Genomic DNA, 20,617 nt, shown 5'->3' with positions numbered 1-20,617 from the left:
AAGGTAAATTCAATCCTTTAGCTCCTAAAAGATAAAAACTACTGAGAACTTTTAGGAGATTTTGTTTTTTCAGCAGCAAGACCTATAAAAAAATCCTAGTGTTCAGTTCAGCAAGAGAATCCCATTACCTTAGAGCAGGTGTTGACAAACATTTTCTGTAAAGGGCCAGATAGTAAATATTTTAGGTTTTGCAGGTCATATAGTCCCTGCCAAAATGACTCAGCTCTGCCATGGTGGTGCAAAAGTGACCACAGACGAATAAATGGCCATAGAAAAATAAATGAACATGGCTATATTCTAAAAAAAAATTATTTAGAAACACTGAAATTTGAATTTTTTATAGTTCTCACATAGTACAAAATAGTATTATTATTTCCATTTTTAAAACTATTTAAAAATGTAAAAACCAGTTTTAACTTGCAGGTCATACATCAGTAGGTGGCCAGTCAGATTTGGTCCTCAGGCTCTGGTTTGCTGACCCGTGCACTAGGGCCCTGTATCCCATTATGAAATGATATATTCACACTACAGTAAATATTAAATGGAGGAAAACACAGAGCACTTTGGGACCATGCAGAACGAATAAACCCAACTTGGAAGAATCTCCAACTTTTTTAGACTATGTGTGTGAATCTAAACACATCTAGTTCCTTCCAATAGCATCCCGGAATCTTTTGTGATTTCAGTGTGTTTCCCCTTGGAAAAGGACAACTTCCTACACACCCAAAGGAGAAAAAAAAAAAAAAGATGTTGGAAGGCTTCTGGATATCTGAACTCAAATGTAAAATATAATTTTGGTGAACTAGGCAGAAATAAGGCAGAATGGGTGTCTCCATATAGTTTAAATTGTATTCAACAGAGACCTGTGTTTCAGTCTTGCTGTTTTGAGAAGTGTGACCAGTTGTCCTAATGTCTAGTGGGAACTTCTGGGGCTGAGCCCACAGAAACCTAGTTGAGTTAGTGCGTGTGTGTGCAAAAGGACATTCTGAATATGATAACCTGTGTGTGTATGTGTGTGTGTGTGCGTGCACACTCACGTACATATATGTGCATGCCATGGTGAGACAACAAACTCTCGTTAATCATTGACTTTTGGCTAAATATTTTTCCTTCACTTTCATCTGTTGAAGCTCATTTCTTCCTGAAAGTTTAAATCAAATGCCATGTCCTTTGAGAAACCAGCCCCAGTGTCCAGCTATCTTCCTCCTTTCCCATTCCTTTGTCAGAATTAACACTTTCTTTGTTCTCTCCTACAAGTCCAACTTGGATGATAGATGAATCTCACAAGATTGTCAGCTCTTGAGGCAAGAATAATTTATTTTTTCTCCTTTATAGTCTCTTTGCCTCATCATGTCCTTGGTACAGGGCGGGCACTAAAAAACAATTTGCTGAATGTAGCAAAATGACCTGAATTCATTAGTGACCATGACTAAATGATAATGCTTTAATTTTAAATACCTAAGCTGTGCCCAAGAAGGTTCCTTTGACATTTGCACATTTCCCTGTTTGAGGGGTGGGTTCCCCTTGAGTTCACAAAGTCTTATCCTTCCCATTTGAGAGCTTAAAGAGAACCCTGGTTCCTGGTTGTGCTAACTGTTCTTCCCTTTGGTAGACAGTCCCCAGGCTTGTGTTTTTAGCAGTAACTCATGTGTACACCTACCTACCCGCCTAGCTTGACATATGACTCACCGGGGCTCAGGCCAAGGTGCTGTCAGGCTAAGGGCCCATTTCTGTAAATACAGATTCAAGTTTGGGGTGGGAAATGGGGACGTAGAAAGCCTTCCAATGCAGGCTTTGGAGGCTGGCTGGCTAGATGAACTGGGGGCAAGACCCTGAATCAGATATCATCAGAGATCATCTGGTCCAACCTTTTCATTGTTCAAGTGAGAAGGCCAAGGCCCAGGGGGAATTACCTGGCTCAAGTCCATGTGCTTATTACTATAAGAGCCGGCTTCCAACTAGCCCCTTTGTTCCCAGTCTAAGATTCTTTAAAATTATCCAATTAATTGATTAATTAACTAACTAACCAACCAAAGATCACTGAGGCCATCCATGCATCCGGGCTTCTGCTGGCCACTGGGGGACCCAGATGACTCAGGCATGCTCCCTGTCTTCTTAGATCCTACAATCTAGGATCCTGAGGCAGAATGTAGCAGTAATGGTGCTAGTTTGATTTAGGTGTGAGCTGCATTTCTGTCCCTTTCTGATTGTGGAACTAGAAAAAGGAAATGCATATGTCTACCTCATAAAGCTGTTGTGAAGATTTAATAAGACAGTTCATGTAAAACCCTAAACATGATGCATACTACCTGGAAAATGCTCAGTAATTTTCAGCTGTTAGTATTCTAATGGAGACATTTAGCCCTTAGACAAATCAGCTGCCTCAGTGAGCATATTTGAAAATTGCAGGAGTTCAGGCAAAATATTTGGAGAAAATTTGACCTCAAAGAAAAAAAAATAGTGCAAGATTAGTGCCCTTGCCTCAGATAAGGTTGATTCTAGTGTTTCTACTGAAAAGGCCATTTTCTGCCTCTATGTAGAACTGGGGGCGAGGATACAAGAGAGATTGCCAGGATCAGATGAAAAAGAATTTCATCCATGTGGAGATAGTTGTGTTCATTGTTTCCCTGGCAGGTTTAGGCTGTGTGTAAATCCTGCCACATTTGCTTCTTACTTTTCACACTGAGACATCATTTCTTTCATAAATAGAGACTGGATTCACGTGACCCAGCTCACTGCTGTCCCAGCCCTGCCCTGGATTGGCCACCTCTGGGGCTCCCCCAGTGCTGGGCAACGGCTCCAGGCTGCTCACTGTTGACTGGCTGGCAGAAGCGGGTCACTGCCTCGGAGGCGCTTTTCCGATCTCGTTTGTGGCCGGAGTCCCATGGGGTGCAACTCACCCTGGTTTCATGTGGTGTTGCAATCGAAACTATTGAATCTCAAAATGGAATATAATTAAGGCTGGGTTAATAAAGCGTGTTCCACTCGTAGCCAGTAAAGGGTGTCATGTTTCTCCTTGCAGCTTTAGGCAAGGAAACTTAATCTCCAGCTTTGTCAGGGCAGACTGAATCAGAGGTGTGTCATCGAGCGGAAAGCCTCTTGTTTTACTTGTTGCAGTCACTACATGGCCAGCCTCATCTGGGTAGATTTGTACTGAGCACACAGAACCCAGCCCATGGCGGGTGTCCTGAAGGAGAGGCCCTTGGATAGGAGAAATTAGGGGACTTTTGCTCTATGCTGGGCCCTGGAAAAGATCCAGGAGAAGGCACGTCTGAAGCACAGGAGTCTTCAGGGGAATAAAAATGGAGGATAATGTTTTATAACACCAGGTCTCCAGAGAAGCTTCCAGTGAAGGCTTCTCGGCCTTGGTCCCATCTTTCTTGCTGATTTGAGTCCTTTTCCTTTCCTTGTCTCCTCTAGCAACATTCTACTCCTCATTCTTCAGGACTTAGTACCACAGGCCTCCCTGATGTCCCCAGCAGGGATTATAATGCTAATTCATGCTTCCTTAGCACCAGAGACTACTGTAATCAGCAATATTTAACAATTATAGCCATTTACTTTGTTTATTATGATCTAGGTTCCATGCTGAGCACTTGTGTCTGTTATCTAGTCCAATTCTCTTAACAGCTCCTACATTATAGATGAGGAAACTGAAGCTTAGAGAGGGTAATAAGAACATTTCCCAGGCATATAGAGTGAATTCATTCATTCAGAAGATATTTTTTTAACACCTATTATATGCAGACACTGTTTTAGGTCCTGAGACACATTTCTGAATAAGCAGCCAAAAAATCCCTGTCCTCATAAAATTTATATTCTAGTGTTGTGTGTGTGTGTGTGTGTGTGTGTGTGTGTGTATGCACACAAGCAAGGTAAATTATATAATACGTTAGAAGGAGATAAGTGCTATGGAAAAAATGCAAATGTAAGGCTGAGCAGGAATTTGAGCCCAGATCTCCCTTAGGCCTGGCATGTTCTTAACCATTTACTTATGTTGCCTGTAGTTCTGGGATCTTGGAATTATCTCTTTACTTCTCAGACTCTTCTCCTAGACTGTAAGTTTCTCTGGGGCAGGACTTTTCCTTAATTGGCTCCCTCCCCTGGCACATAGCTTAGCACCTGGCATGGAGTCAGCATTCAATGAATGTTTGCCCAGCATGTGAACAAGTGAGTGACCATATGATGACACAAGAGCCTACCGGAAGCACTAATTTCCCAGGAGGCTGGCCAGTCCTGGAGGCTGAGCTCTGCCACAAATGGGTCCTTTTACAAGTGTTGGATCCCATAAAATCTGCAGAATGGGAAAAAAATAATGACTGTTTTTGACTTCCTTACAGATATGTCATGAGGATTAATGAGACAGTATGTGCTAAAAGACTTTAGTTTCTTTGAAGACAGAGACTTATATTTTTCTCAGTAGTATGCTCATGGTTCAAAATTCCAGTAAGGATCTGGCATGGTGTTTTCATGGTATTTCCCAGAGAAATAAAGTTTGTTTAAGTGACAAGGTTTCTAAGCAGGTTTTACAAGCTGCCTCTTTTAGGCTGTGGGCCTGTGTCAGGGTTTGCTACCATTCGGAGCAATTGTGAAAACACATTTTCCCCCTTTGCCAAAGTGGGCTCTCAATCAGTTCAAACCCAAGTTTACATGGATGCTTGTCTCTCATTGTGGAAGTAAATATTCTGATTTTTATTTGACTGAAATCCCATTTGTTGGTTCTAAAAGAGCAGTTATCAGAATGCTTGTTGGCCAAATGCCAAATACAAGCCACCAAGAAAAGTATGCTTAGATCCATGTTCCCTGGGAGAGAAGGGCTTTGCCATTGGCTGGTGGAATAGAAAATGGGAAATCTCGTGTCAAAATAGCATGAAGGCTAAAAAAGAAGGCTTGGTTGTATTCTCTTTTGTTGCTGACAAGTCAGCATCCAAACCTGTTCTGTGTCACTCCCACACACAGAATGCAAGAGGAGGCCCTCTTGGTATTTTCCTGTTCACCTGACACTGTGTCCTTAAGCATAATGAACTCGGTTAACTGAAAGCATTGCCAAGATTCTATTTGACATTGGCACATAGATCATCACTGTAGCGTTTGCTTGATATGGACAATATGCATTCTCAGGAGAGCTGTTTCCTGGTAGGGAAAATACCCTAGTATTACTCAGCAAAGGGAGGTGATAATAGTTTGGATTTCACGAGTGTCTCTTGTCTAAGAGTTCAAAGGTCTCTCATCTACTTTATCTTGGTTATCTCTAGAACTCTGTTGTGAAAGCAGAAGCAGGTGTTATCATCCCTATTGGGGAAAGGAAAGCCGAGGCACATTTTGGTGAGTTGACCCACTTGATGTTGATGTTGCTTGGCTCAAGTTGAAATCTCCTACCTGATACAATACTCGTTAACCAATTTAGAGTAGGCACTGCAGACCTATTATCTACCAAGCAGGCTCATGCTAGGTGCTACATATGTAGTAGATAATGTATTTCACCCAACAAATAATCCTACAAGAAAAACATTATTATTGCCATTTACTAGTTTAAAGAGATTATATTCAAATTGGCCTGCCATGTCACTACTTACACAATGTTGTATCCAAATTCAGTGTCTTTGTTTACATCAAAATGCCTCCTTTTACCTGTGCAAGGACAGAATTGGTTCTGATTCTGTCATTGTGCCCAAGCTTGTGTTGAGATGTGGGTGCGTCAGGCAATTAATTTGTCATTTGCTTGTGTCAGTGTTTAAAATACATTTGCTCGTTATTTGTTTTAGGGGGAGAGGAGAGAAACTGATTTTCTATTAAGTTGAATTCCTTTTTCCTTATGTTTAAATGTAAAACGAGGAATTCATTACATGCATTGACGCTAATGTAATGTTTTAATGTCTTTGGCCTAGCCGTCCAGTTCACAGTTTTCCCATCACTCATAATTGGCTGTGTAAGTCACTCACACTCAGAAGGATCAAGGTAACTTCCAAGAATATAGTTGCACAGTCCCAATTAAAAAGGAGTTTAAAAATTGCTTTTCCTGGTTTGCTTTTGGCAAAAGTTTCCTGCTTTTCTGTTTCTCCTTTTCATTCTGTCTTCAGCTTTTTTTGCATGATTTTCTGAACCAGACCTCTTCTTGGGAAGCCCATTAGAGGGATTAAAATTTAAACATTACACAAAGTCACTTGTTGCCAGTAAATGGCATGACCCCAGGTATTTTTTGGTTGCAGATTTTCTTCTGGCTTCCAGGAACTGTCAGCTGGCTGGTCTCAAACTTGATGCCCGGACTGTTGTTATGCTGAACAACCTCCATAATAAAGCTAGCCAATAAAGATAGGGTGACCCTGGTGAGCCGTGGTTATAAATTTCCAATTGAGGGTGTTCTTTTTCAATAGGGTAGAACTAAGTTCATTTGTATCAGTCTGTGTAAGTGGAAACCTGAGGTAGAGGCCACTATATTTTGACTTACCCCGTGATGTTTAAAATTTTGTGGTGGAGACTTCTGGTGGTATTTACTCTCATCTTCTGTCCGTCATGAGCAACACAGAGGGCCTCACACCCCAGTTTTCTTGCAGTTAGAGGGATTACTGACTAGTTCTGGCCAATGGGCACTGAGTGTAAGTGATACATGTCATTTCTGGCCAAGGGGTTTAAAAGCGAATTCTCCCTCCCTCCCCTGGCAGTGCTGAACCCTGAAGCCCTGAGTTCACATAGTAGTGTTATAACATGATGGCCTGCTCTACTGCTAGACTGGGTCCCTGAACGACTAGATAGAGATGGAGTCTCTGCCAACCTGCATTAGACATGTGCCATGACCAAGAAGGTGGTGTTCTGAACACCTTCTGAACACACATCTTTTGTGGTGTTCTGTCCCTGAGATTTGGGAGATCTATTTGGCATCCTAACACCATACAGTTGGTGTCCTGGGAACTACCTGGCTGGCCCATTCCTTTCTCTGACTGGATCTTGTATCCCTTTTATGACTTAATCCCATGTTCCTCTGTTCTCTGTTCGTAACCTAAGGCGCTTCATGGCCAGTCTCGGTTTGGCTCAGTTCTCACTGAACTCTCCAGAGGGATGCTGTGAGAATTCTGGGCTGATGAGTGCTGCCAACAACCCATATAATATTCGTCTCCCTTGCTGATCTTCCAGTTTGGGGCTTTGAGGATAGGAAGTAGAGGGGGAAGTAAAGGTTAAAAAGAGGAGTGGGAAGGAGAGGACAGAATAGGACACTGTGGGAATGACAAATGTTCTAAAGTAATTGTTTTCCACTCTGGTCTTAGCAAACATGGTCATTCGTAGGATCAATCAACCATATCTTCATTGATTCACTCCTGTTTCCCTGCTAATGTCATTTGTCCATTCCATATACAATAAGATCTGTTCTGGGCCAGATCCTGGGCTATAGAGAAAAGGAAGGGCACATGCATTGGCCACCAATAGTTGATATTCTGATAGGGGTAGCGTTCACAGAGAAGGACATTTGCAGTTCATGGGAGCCAAGAAAGCAATGTAGAACTTGCAAAGGCCAATCGACTGGGAATGAGGGGCTGTGTGGTGGGGTGGAAGTTACTGCTAGGATAGTAATGTCACTGGGGACTGACCCAAGGCCTCAGGGTCCAAGAACATTATCTAGTCACTGTCCCTAGACCTTAGCAAGTTCACTCTGATGCTGAGTGATCTCTTACCTCTCATAGTCATATAGAAGCTAAATGTCAACAACTGAATTTATAAGATAGAAAAAATAACTTCCAGATGCTGTATCAGGAAAGTAACAATAGAAATACATCACTGATAATAATTGCTGTCTCTTGAAGGCTAGTACATGTCACGCACTGTGCACTTCTTGTGCATTATGCCATCTAATCTCAAATCTCACAACCACCTCGGGATGTTGGTAATTACCTCCGTGTTACAATTTCAGAGATGAGGAAACTGGGCCTCCAAGAGCTTCTGTTAGTTGTCTAAGGTCTTTAAGGAAATGGTGATGTTGGGTTTGAATCCTGCAGATTTTGATATCATAGGCCATGCTTCTTCTCACTCTCTTGTTCTGCTAGTCTAGCAAGGAGAGGAAATTAATCCTCAAAGTACATTGGTGAACATGGAAGCAAAGCAGGTGGAGTTGAATGGTTTGGAGCCATGGTAACCCCTGCTCCACAGTAGAGCTTCCTCTCCAGTGACCAGAAGGCTATTGTCACCTAGGGTCAGTGTTGGCTACCTGGGCAGTGATGCACAAGCTCTGACGAATTCTTCTTTTAGGGTTGTCTTTGCTAGACTCATACAGGTTCTTCAGATATGAGTACTGGTTCAGATTCAGAGTGTCAGAATGTTAACTTACAATACTGACATGGAACTATAGCAATTATACTTTCACAGACTTGAGGGTGAATGATACGGCATGGGATGCTTTGAATTACAAAAGAATACAGACCCCCTCCTTCTCTTAACCAGCTTCTCTTCCACAATGATTACTTACATGGATTGGTGTATATCTTTCCTCATCATTGCATCGTTGTGTTCTGTTCCCCCAGCTTTGAGTTGGAAGGTAAGTTAAATTGACTTGGGAAGATGGCAGTCTCTTCATGCTGTAGGGACTTTTCCTGATTCTTCCCCCACCCCCGCCCCCCAAGGATAGGGCTCTGAATAATGAGCTCCTCTACATAGACTGCAGAGCACAGAGCCAAAGCAGAGGCCAGGGCACTACAAGGAGGGACTCAGAGGGGCTTTGCAGCCATACTGTCCCTGGGGGTCCTGGGCCATCCTATACCTGAGATGAGCCATATGGCTGGACTTGCAAAATTGAGCAAGAATTTTCCAGGGTAAGAACATGGGGAAGAGGTTTCTCAGGGGAGGGAATGGCATGCACAAAGGATGGCACCCTGAGAGACTCAAATGATCAGGGAAATAGTTAGCAGATTCATGTGGCTGGAAGTCAGGATGCTGGGGAAGAGCAGAAGCTGCCAGAGGCCAAAGGCTCCGTCCTCTCTGTGGGAGCCAGCAAGGGCTGAACCCAAGTGAACGTTCAGTCATAATTTGTTGCAAAATTTGTTGGTGGTAGGATGAATGAAGGAAAGCAAGCAAGCATGGAAAGTCTTAATGCCCTGAATAGCTCACTTTAATCAGTTCTCTGTTAGATTGTAATGGGGCTGGGGTTACTGATGCCAGCTCTTTGCTTTTCATCTGTTGACTTAGACATATCTTTAATAGAGAAGGACCTTTTCCTTCACTTTCTCTCCTTTTTGTAGTTCTTTCTGTTTATAATTCCAACATAATCCACCCTTCTTTTTTCCTCTTGGTTTCTTTGTCTCTCTGGTTTTAATGGAAGAAGATCTAGCTTAGGAGTTGGAAGCCTAGGGCTCTAATCCAACCTTCCACTATTTCCTGGTGAGGTGAACTTTTGCAACTCACTTGATCCATTGATGCTTTGATTTCATCATCTATAAAATGAGAATCATAATGCTTATCTCACAGGGATACTATGAGGCTCAAATGTACCATGCTAGTGTTTCTCACTGTATATTCTATAGATTTTTGATACGTGTTATTAGAAGGTGAGAGAAACATCTATCCTGTGGCTACATGAGTGTAGGAAAGTTTAGGTTGGGCATAATATATGAAATTCTCAAACCTTCAATATGTTAAAATATCTTATGATCACCCAAAAGGGAGGGTTGTGGGTAGAGTGTATAAGATGCAGGATTTTGGTGGCAGGCACTGTTTATTGCCTACCTATGAGAACCTCCTCTTCTTGTGGCATCACATATGCCCAGCCACTTGGCAGCTAATCTCTGGCATTTCAGGGCTTGGTGTTGTAGCTTGGGTAGCTTGGTTTATGTGGACTGCATGACAGGAAGTGCTGTTTGAGGGGGGCCTTGTGGTCTGAGTAGGAGCTTCCATGAAGCCCAGAAGCGGAGGTAGGGCCCTCTACACAGAATGCACAAGACCCAAAACAGCTCATCATGTCATGGCTTGTGTGTGAGTGGGGCCCCAGCTTTCTTAGACCTTTGTCTTGGGTCTGAGTAATGGGGCTCTGTGAAAGTACAGGGTTAGAGGGAAATGACATAAATCATTAGCTTCCCATTCTCCATTGACAGCGTTATTTGCTCACAAGATCATGCCCTGTGACCTCCCTCTGTTATAATTGCGTGCTGTGTTTGGGGAAATGGGGCATTCCCCAGGCCGACCTTAAGGCACACCCTAATCCTCTTTGCCCAACTGACACAGGGAGCAGCTGGGAGGAGAAGCTCTCCAACAATAGCGGAGGCGTTCTTTGGACTTGACTCTTTCACTCAGACACTCCTAGGTACCTCCCCTGGGACGTGGCACGAGTATCTCCTAGTTAGTGTCTCCCTGGGAGCTCAAGCCTGATGTTAGCCACCACGTCCACTGCCTTCAATCCCTGTAGCTAAAACCTGACTGCCTTGCAGAAAAAATACCAACACAGTAAGCAAGTGGGGATGACAAGTGTCCCTGTGAAGACAAGATTATGCCAAATAGTTCTCACAGGCTGCTGGCTCCTGGGGTGGAAAGGAAAGGTGAACTTGGGCACTGTGGAGCAAATGAAAGGTGATTCACTCTGCTTCTGTGGGGTGTATCAGATTCCAGTCATCAGATCTTTTTTGGAGGGAATTTGTCCTGGATCACCCCAATCTGGGTCAGGTGTCCTCCCCTAGGTTTAACCCATATTGTAGCACATGCTGTTGTCACCTCTTGCTCCAATCTTCAGGTCCCTTTACACTAGGGCCTCAGTTTCCATTTACCACCCCAAAGAAGTGCCAGATGAATGAAGGATGGCATTTACCTAAAACAGTTCAGCAGAATTGAGGCTCAACTTCCTAGGTTTGGCATCATCATCACACTTATTACTTTACCTTGTTGTTCGTGTCTGTCAGGCCCTACATTGGAGAAGGTATACTACAAAGGCATTTCACTTACCAGGTTCCCACGTGGTCCTCACAATAATCCTCAGGCCAAGAAGAGACCATCATTCTGTTTTTAGACAAGGTACCTGAGGCCTATGGAGCCTGGCCACCTGCTCTGCTCAGCATTACAGGTGCGTGGACCGCTGAAACTTGCCTTCTCCCTTTCCTAAGGCCGGTTCAGTTGGCTCCATTTTGCTGCCGCACCCAAGCCCAGGGTAGTTACTGCACATTTATTCATTTAACAATAAATGTGACTAATTCCTAATTTTCCCTTTCTTGATGGTTATTATTCTTTAACAGGCAAATAAGCTGCTTTACAGAAATGCACCAAAAGGAAAGTTATTGCTATCCTTTAAACTAAAGAGGAAGTGATTATTATAGTAATGGTGGTGATGTGGTCAGGCTCTCTTCCATTCCCTCAGTGATGCTTGATGCCTCACTGTTCTTATGTCTTCAAATGTTCTTCCCAAGTCTTCCTGCATTAGGTAATGCTGCTGACAGCCTTGGAATCTCAGCGGGAGGATATGGTATGAAAATAACATTTAAAAGTATTTCCTTCTCAAAATTCAGAAGGTTGGGAGGAAGGAAAGATCAAATACTTGAGTAAACATGGCAGAGCAAAATAGTTATAACACATTATAATTCCGGGATTTTTTTTTTCTTTCAGCATTTGTCAGATTCCTTATTTCATGCTCATGCTTGTTACTGAACATTATTGCCTCTGAATGTCCTGATCACATGCTGAAACCGTCCTGACCACCCAGCATGAAATTTTTACCTGGGATTCAAGACATGAGGTGAAGCCCCTTTCAGAGTTCCTTGCCAATTTCTGCACTGGCTTTGGGGTGACAGATATGGAAGCAGCAGTTAATAAGCCATTTCCCATTTTCACTCCCCTCAAGGACTAGCCTCCACCTTTATCTCAAGGGGTCGAGAAGCTTTAGAGATGGCCTCTGATGCTATTTTTTATATGCTGTTTTCTGGGTGAAACCAGGGGTAAGCACTTTCTAAATCCCATAGAAGCTGTAGGGTCCCCTGTTCCTCCTCAGGACTCTGGACTGTCAGCTCCTAAGTGAGAGCTCAAAGGAATATGCAGGTTGAGGTCATTTCTGTTTTCAAGCCTGATTTCTGTTGAAGGAGAGGAGAAAGAAGTCCTCTTGGGCCCAAGCTGACAGCCAAGCTGGGGAACAATGAGGCCCCTCTCCCCTCAGGCAGCCTCTTGTGGATGGAGGGCCTGAGCCCCACCACGGAGCCGGCAGTCACTCCCCAGACCTCCCTGGCAGTTCAAGGCATCCGTCAGCAGCCAAGCACAGAGTGCAGTGGGAACCCTCCCAGCAGCTTTGATCCTAAACCATGTGTGTTCTTGGACTGGCTTGCAGTGGAAGGAACAGAAGAAAAGTAGCGAGGCCCAAAGCATCCAGGGGGAATGGGAATCCTTTATCTCTTGGAGCCAAGGGTGAGAAATCTCAAGGCCAAGAGAAGCCTTGATGGCTGTCCAGTCTGGCCTCCCCTAGCCTGCCACGTGGCATCTGGCTTACATACCTGTAGTGCTCTGCTTGATCCTTCCAGGCTTACCCATCCTAGCCTATCAGCAGCCTGATTTTCTGAAAGCTCTCCATTCAATTCAATGAAATCCAACAGACTTGTACTGACTATCTACTCTGGGCCAGGCAATGTGCTAAGCACTGAGAACATGGCACTGTACTTCCAAGACATCTACCCATTGGTGTCCCGAATGCAACCATTCTATTTCCTCCTCCCTTCTATAGCTATGCTAATATTTGAAAACAGGGATCATGCCCATTGGCCCAGGTCATCTTTGCTGGAGACTTAACATCCTATGTCTGGTGCTCTGTTCATGTTCCTCTTTGTCCATATTGCTTCCAGAAGGCAACACACATGAGTAGCCCGTTATGAAAGAGGTGTTATTGAACTTCATAGTGTAACTTTACAGTGAGACCGTGCCTTGGCCTAACATAGCTCAGAATGTGGATCACAGTATTGATTAGAGATGGAACTGGATTTGGGGTACATGTGGAAAATATCAGAAAGAAATTTTTGGAATGCTTGGGTGACTCGGTTAAGTGTCCACCTTTGGCTCAGGTCATGATCTCATGGATTGTGAGTTTGAGCCCCAGGTTGAGCTCTGTGCTGATGGCTAAGAGCCTGGAGCCTGCTTCGGATTCTGTGTCTCCCTGTCTCTCTGCCCCTCTCCTGCTTGCACGCACTCTTTCTCTCAAATAAACAAACAAACATTAAAAGAAAACAAAACAATTTTTACCCCCTCCCACCAGTCTGACACCTCACAATTCCCAACTCCTTTGAGACCTTTTATGATTTATGTAGTAGAAAAGTCAGTGATCAGTCTCCAAGGGAATTTTTGAGCATGCTCTGGGTTCCTACTGGGACTTTCTCCCCAGGCTAGGATCATGAGTTACAGATTTCTTTGCTATAGGCCCCAAATGCCTCATCCACAATGTTCTCCAATTTACCTTGCCCTAGTATCTGGTCTGTCTTCCTAACAAGCACCTCCTAAGTGCATGCAGGGTTGGGACTGCAGGGAGGGGTGAATGGAGTGGCATTTGTTCCATCTCTCTCTCCAGATAGAGGATTCCTGAGCACCTGAACACTCCTACCCTTCCTGGCTGCAGCTGTACCAAGCATTCACTGGACTAATAGCTCTGTTCTTTGGCTTCCTGCCTCTATAGAGGGAGAGGATTCTTTCTGAGACTTTTCTCTGCCTTGGGTGGTCTGGCAAGGAGTGGGATGGTATACGTAGTGTGGTGGGGTGTTGTTGTCAAGGTTCCATATCTAATTCCTCCCAAGCATAAAATACAGTGCTCAGCACACAGTAGGTGCTCAGTAGATCTTAGCTAAACAAATGAATGAGGAATGAACAAGTATTAAGCAACTGATATTGACCCTGAGGAAGCTGGCATTCTCTCTTAGGTCTCTCTGGTCACTCCATTTTTTTAAAAAATCAATATCCTGCTTTGATATTTTTTTTTAAAAATTGAAGTATTGTCGACACACAATGTTACATTAGTTTCAGATGTACAATATAGTGATTTGACATGTTCCCTGGTCACCTCTCATCTTCTGGTCTGGACCAAGTGTTAGAGGAGAGCCTTTCTTCCTCAGCAGGGAAGGGAATGTGAGGATATTTATCGGACACTTGCTGTGTGCCAGGCACTTTACATATATTACTGTAGGCAGTCCTCGTATAAACCCTATGAAGGAGGTATGAGGAATTTTACAGATGAGGAAACTAAGGTTCTTATTGATAAATCACTTGCCCAAGGACATAAGCTGGTGGGTGGCATGGAGGGATTTGGAACAGTTCAGTCCACCTGGCTCCAAAGACTTGGTCATCTGTATACTGCACCAAGGTGGCCTCTTGACAGGGTTATGGTGAGAACTGACTCAGGCTTCTGTGCCAGGCCTACAGTTCTCCCCAGGGACACACACCTGAGCAGCTTCTTGGTGCCTGGTCCTTAGCACCCACTTAGTACCAGGTCATCTGCCTGGGCTGTCTTAAACGTGTGGAGACCTGAGAGCTGTTGCTTATCATGGTCTAGGCAGCAGATCAACCTTGTCCAGTCATATTCTGGTCCTCTGGGTGTTCAGTTTGATTTTCCAGGCTGGTGACTGTGTGAATGAGAATGGGCATCAGGTCCTTGGCATGGAGACCTATCTGTCCTTCTGTGACTGTAGAAGGCAGGTAAAAACATCTTCTGAATGCTCCTGAGGACATCTGTCTTCCACAACTGAGTGACCTGGAGACACTCCTTGCCCTTCTCACTTCTCACTTTAGAGCGGTTTGAAGATCAAAGAATTCTGGAAACACTTTAGGCACATATTGTCCCAGTTTACCTGTGTGTACTCAGGCATCTTTGTGCTGAAATTCCTGGCTTTTCTGGGAGGTGCTCAGCATTGAATCCTGGATATGGCCTGTAGAACCCAAGTAGACTTGCATTCAGATGCTCCAGAGAGATGCTAGTACCAGTGTTTACCAGCTGCCTCAATTTCCTCTTCTGAAAAGTAGGAGTTAAGATACCAGATTTATAGTTTTGGATCACATTAAGTGGTTAATAAATGTGATTATTAATGTTGTTGAATTGGAGCTGGAAGGTCCTTTAGACGTCAGTTTATGATCTGACTAAAGCGTTTTCCAGCTCATCTTGATGTACTATTTCTTTTCTTTAAGTATGTATTTGTTCTTTAAATTTATTTTAGAGAGAGAGTACATGAGGTGGGAGAGAGGCAGAGGAAGGGGGAGAGAGAATCTCAGGGAGGCTCCATGCTCAGCAAAGAGCCCGACACGGGGCTGGAGCTCATGACCCTGGAATCATGACTTGAGTTGAAATCAAGAGTCGGACGCTCAACTGACTGAGCCACCCAGGCGCCCCTATAGCATTTCTTTATAATAGAGTTAAAGAAACACTTCTGAGTCTAATATCTCACTTAATCTTTTCAATAATCTCATAAGGTGGGTATTATTGGTATTATTGTTAATTGTATATCTTATGGGAAAATAAAGTCTTAACAGAGGTTCAGTGAGTTACTCACCATCTTCCCTGTGGTGCAGAAGAGCAGAGTGGTAAGGAATGGTAAGACTCTGCAGTCCCTTCTGCTTACCTTGAACAAGTTGTCATCTCTGTGCCTCAGTTTATTCACCTGTAAAATGGGATAATTCTCCCCATGAAGCATTTGGAATAGGTGCAAAGTGAGCACTCAGTCAAGCCTAACTTGGAAGGACAGATAGTTGGTAAGTAGAAGGCTGGGACTCAAAGCCAGATTTAAGTCCACACACCATGCACTTTCTGCTGTCCCAGACCATCCCTCACCCAAATGCTAGTTTCATAATGAAAAATTGGCATATTCCAGACACTGTGGGCCTCCTATTATTCTCCTTTCTACCCTCGTTCTCTACTCCCCCCACTTTATTTGTTTTTAACAGATGAGGAAACCCAGAAAGGTTAAGTAACTAAGTCTTAAGCTAGTTTGTGGCAACCCAGGATTACCATCTAGGGCTCCTGACTGCTAGACTGTTACTCCTTTGGTGAACCCAATATCTAAAAATTAAGAAAGGCATGAGATACACCCACACTCAGAGAAAAACAGCATATCTTGAGTTTCATTCTGGCCTCCAGCTAACACTCACAACTCTTGTGATCAGTAATTCATTCCAACAGTTCTGATTTCTCCAAGTGCGGTTCAACATATATTAATAGTGGCAAGTAGACAGAGTCTGGAGTCTCCATGGGAGAAGCACTTTTTTAGAAGTTCTGCATGACTGAGCTGCTGCATATTGCTCCTCCTAGATGGTGCCCAGAATTCCGGATTACATTCGTTCAGTTTCACATCCTCTTCTCTGCCTCCCAAAGGGTAGGACAAGTGCACGCTGGGGTGGAGAGATCCACGTGTCAGATAGAGTCCCAATGGCTCCCTGGAGGGTGTGCTGAAGAGGGCTGGCTCATGTGCTGGAATTCTCGAATAAAAACAAACAAACAAAAGCTATCATCACATTGGTGTAGAGTTCTTGTTTCTCAAGAATTGGATTTCCTGGAGCCTGTCTCCTCCTGCTACAGCACACAGTGTTCCCATGAGTAGGAATTCCAAGTGCCAAGAGAAGCCATATGGATAAGCTTGGGAACTAACTTTGGCAATTAATATGGCCCCCTAGTATTTAACCTCAGCCTACCTTTGTGATTTTCCTTGGATGATGTCCCTTTATGCACCCGGTGTTCCAGCCAAAGCGAACTGCTCATCCCATCTGGGTTCCAGTGGCCTCCCTGCCTTTGCTCAAACAGGTCTCTTTCCCTGGAATATTTCTCTGGAATACTTGAACTCTTCATCTCCACTAGTCTGCTCCTATGTGCTCTTCAAAGATGCAACTCACATGCTACCTCCTGACATCATATCTGATCTCTGGAAGTGATGCTCCTTCTTATGGCCTCTCAAAGGCCTGTCTCATTATTCACTGAACAAATATTAATTGAGTTCTTCCCATGAATGAGGCACTATTATAGATATTTGGGGTACCTAAGTGGACAAAGATCCCTGACTTTGGAGAGTTTACTTTCTGGTGTCTCCCATAGTTTATTACTAATGCTGGACATATCTAGTTCTCCTGACAGATATCATGCTACTCAAGGTCAGACTGAGGCCATGTCTGATACCTCTATTCACCCTTTCAGTGGCTTCTGATTGCTTTTGGTATAAGGACATTAATGCTGAGCATTCCCTATTGGATCTTCTATGGATCTAATCTCCCTTCATAGCATTTTCCTCCTAGCATTCTCTGTTCAGCTTTCTTTCCTCTACTTATCCTGCTACAATGCCTTTGCATATGCTTTCCTTCTGCAAGGAATGCTGTCCCTGCCTGTTTCCACTTGGTTACTTTCAAATTTCAGCTGGAGCATTACTTCCTTGACCTCCCTGACTAAATTAAATACCTTGACACTTCATGATATCATAGCTGCCATGTCACTTGTCACAGTTGCCAATTTACTTGTGTCTGTGTCTGTTTTCCAATCCAGATGGTAAGTAAATCAAGGGCAGGAGTGGTGTCTATTTTCATCATTTGAAGCCCTAGCACATAGTAGGGAATCAATAAATATTTGTTGAATGAATCAATGAAGAAATGTCTCCTAGCCATCATGTATGTCAGATTATCCTCAATGGGCTTTATTTCATGCATTCTGGTTTTGCTTATACATTTTTAGTTGTCTGGACATCTGTCCTAATTTGAGTTTCAGAAAATACAGGCACCTGACTGTAGCAATGTTCTGTGCATAGAGAAGGCACTCAATCAATTTCTCGTTTGCTAACTGAATAAATAAATGAATTCAAAGTTTGGTAGAATGGGCAATTTGGTGGAAGTGAGGATCACGTATCAGAGGAAATTTTGTTCTAACCAAAGCTGACAGTGGTATGTCTCTAATAATACTAATGTACACATTTCAGAAAGGCTCATCAAAGGAGGCTTAGGCTGCTGGTGGTCTGTTCATGTTGTGTCAGCAAAGGATAAGGTGATTTTTCCTTGAATTGTCACTCAAGGTATACAGAGTTTTGTCTAAGGACCTTGTGGGCAGTGTAGAAGACTAGTCAAAATGGAAAACAAGGTTTTCTTTCAAGTGAAAGAAAAAAGTAGCATTGGGTAGTGATTCTTTCGTCTTTTGCTATTTGCTCTATTTTAAAAAAGAAATATTACCTTGAGTTTACTGAATAAAGAAAATCAACTGTTAGTTTACAAAGTGAGTTTACATATACTAGTTTAATTGTTATATTACTCCAGAGAGGAGAGTGGTATCATTTTTCCTGCCTTTTTTTTTTTTTTAACAGATGAGGAAATTGAGGCTTGCATTTCTATGCCCAAGGACACATGGCTATTATATCAACCAAGATTGTCTAGATTATACTGCAGTAGTAAGAATTACCAAATTCTCTGTGCACAACAAAGTTTTATTTCTTGCTCATGTGATTTGTCCATGGTGCATTTACTAGAGGACTCTGCACCATGCCTCATTCAAACATACAATGTTTTCTGCTACCTGTGAGCTTTTCCACATGCTGTTCCCTTTACCTGTCATTCTAGTCTTCCTTCTCTATCTGGTAAGCTTCTGCTTGTTCTTCAAGACTTAGATCAAACTTCGCCTTTTCTTAAAAACCTTTCCCCAATTTGGCGGAAGATGGTTCTGAGCCTGATGTCCACAGATTCTCTGAATTTACACCATCAGACTACCCTGGAGTTGATGGTTTTCTTGATTGTACCCCAAGCAGACTTTGTGCTTCTTGGAGGAAAGGACTGTGCCTTGGTTATTTCTGGGTTCTCAGTGCCATTCATGGAGTCTGACTCCAAACAAGTGCTAATTGCCCAGAGAAGAATGACCGAAGCATGGTTGAGAGTTTATCTTGGGAAAAAGCTGAGAATGATGGGTTGTCCACCACATTCATTCAAATGTAGTACTGTGGTTCCAGTATGGTGTTTAATTTTGAGAAACCGGACCCTGTGAGGCAAGTCAGGTTGATTTCTCTACAAATCGTATTCCAGAGTAGGTGAGGCATATTAAGTATATTAAGATTGATCATTTAAACCCTGATGAAAACTTACCAAGTATAACAACTGTTTTTCAGACTAATTCATACAAAGCTTCTTGCCCCTGGCAATAGTGGATCATCAGAACTAACCACATCTCAAGACCATTCCATCTAAATAAATCTCAGTAAAATTTAGCCTGTCAATTTTCTCAAAAGTTAGTTGTATCTTTTTTGTTGCTTTTGGATGGCCAGCTAAATTGTTATTTTTCTTTCCTGTCATAGCTCTGGATCTTGACAGGTCATTGTTTATACTTTGGCAAGTCTCATTGGTAATATACCTGTCGAATGATTAATTACAAAGGTTTAAAATATGAACTCTCAGCGAATGGGGAGCAGGGATTGTTCTATGAATTTTCTCATTGCTTCTCATTAGCATCATATCCAGAATTGGAGCAGTTGTTACAAAAACAATAGACATATGTTCCAGGCTCTCTCCAAAACTTGTGTGGGCATTTGGAGTTTAGAGAGGCCTCTGTGTGATTTAAGTGGGGAACTGCAGGTATGGTGGAGCTGGACACTCTTGTGTGGACACACCCAGAATACGAAATGTGTTCAGAGAAGCAGGCCTTCCCTTTTGAACCACAGACTGAATAGAGCTGTAGGGTACTAGAATATCCACAGTATTTAGAGGTCCTGTCATTCTGTCTCAGGTTGCTGGAGTAGGACAAAGAGTCTGATCTTGGGGTTAGAACACCAGAGTCCACATACCGTTGCTGATTTGTCTTGTTCAAAGATAGATCATGCGAGAGGCACCTTTGCTTTCCTGTTGGCCAACAGCCTGAAGGAATGGTTTTCAACTGAAGTGAATTTTGCCGTGCAAATGTTCCTGCTGTGTCGTCCTCTGTGATTCCGGGCTGGTTGCTTACATCCTCTGAAAATTCGGCTCCTCATTTGGTAAAAGGAAGCGGATAACGTTTACCTTACCGGGAGCAGCGTTTGGAAAGCATCTGGTTGTAACGGTGCTCACTGGTGGTCAGCTCCCTTGCAGTTAGTTCTTCTCCAGCATTTGGCTTTTTGATTACAAAACCACAGGATTATGAAAATCAGTGTTTAAACACATTTGAGAATCTTTTGAAAGAAACTGGTAATGGAGTATGAGGGCAAAATCACTCTCAAAAACTTGAAAAATTAAATACCCCTTTCTTAAAAATGAAGTTTGAAAAAAAGCAGTGATAACTTTGTTACGAGAAATTTGTGAAGATTCAAAGCTTGATAGCTTTTTAGAAGCTAGCTCTTGTAAGAGGCTCATCTCTGCCAGAATTGCACAGTGAACAGAGACAGTGTTCAAAATATGAATTCCTGGCCCCAGTCTGAGATTTACTAAGATTCCTCAGGGGATACATCTCCTCAGGTTGTGTGTGTGTGTGTTGGGGGAGGGGGTGAACTTTAACATGCTCCCAAGGACTTTGGATGTGGCTTTGAGTCTCAGAATTACTCGTGGGGGGAGATCATGGTATGGACAGGGATCTCAGGTCTGCCTCAAGCCAGTACCTTTGCTGATTCTGTTGTAGAAGGCTTCTCATGCTGGCATCTCTCAGGCACCATTGTGCATCTTTTAGAACCGTATGATCCTTATATAAAATTACTCCATTGAGGGGAAGTGAGCTGCACGA

Source organism: Panthera tigris, chromosome D4, assembly GCF_018350195.1.
Source record: "Panthera tigris isolate Pti1 chromosome D4, P.tigris_Pti1_mat1.1, whole genome shotgun sequence".
Classification (NCBI taxonomy): domain Eukaryota; kingdom Metazoa; phylum Chordata; class Mammalia; order Carnivora; family Felidae; genus Panthera; species Panthera tigris.
The sequence above is the reverse complement of the archived record's forward strand: the minus strand, read 5'-3'. Positions refer to the sequence as shown.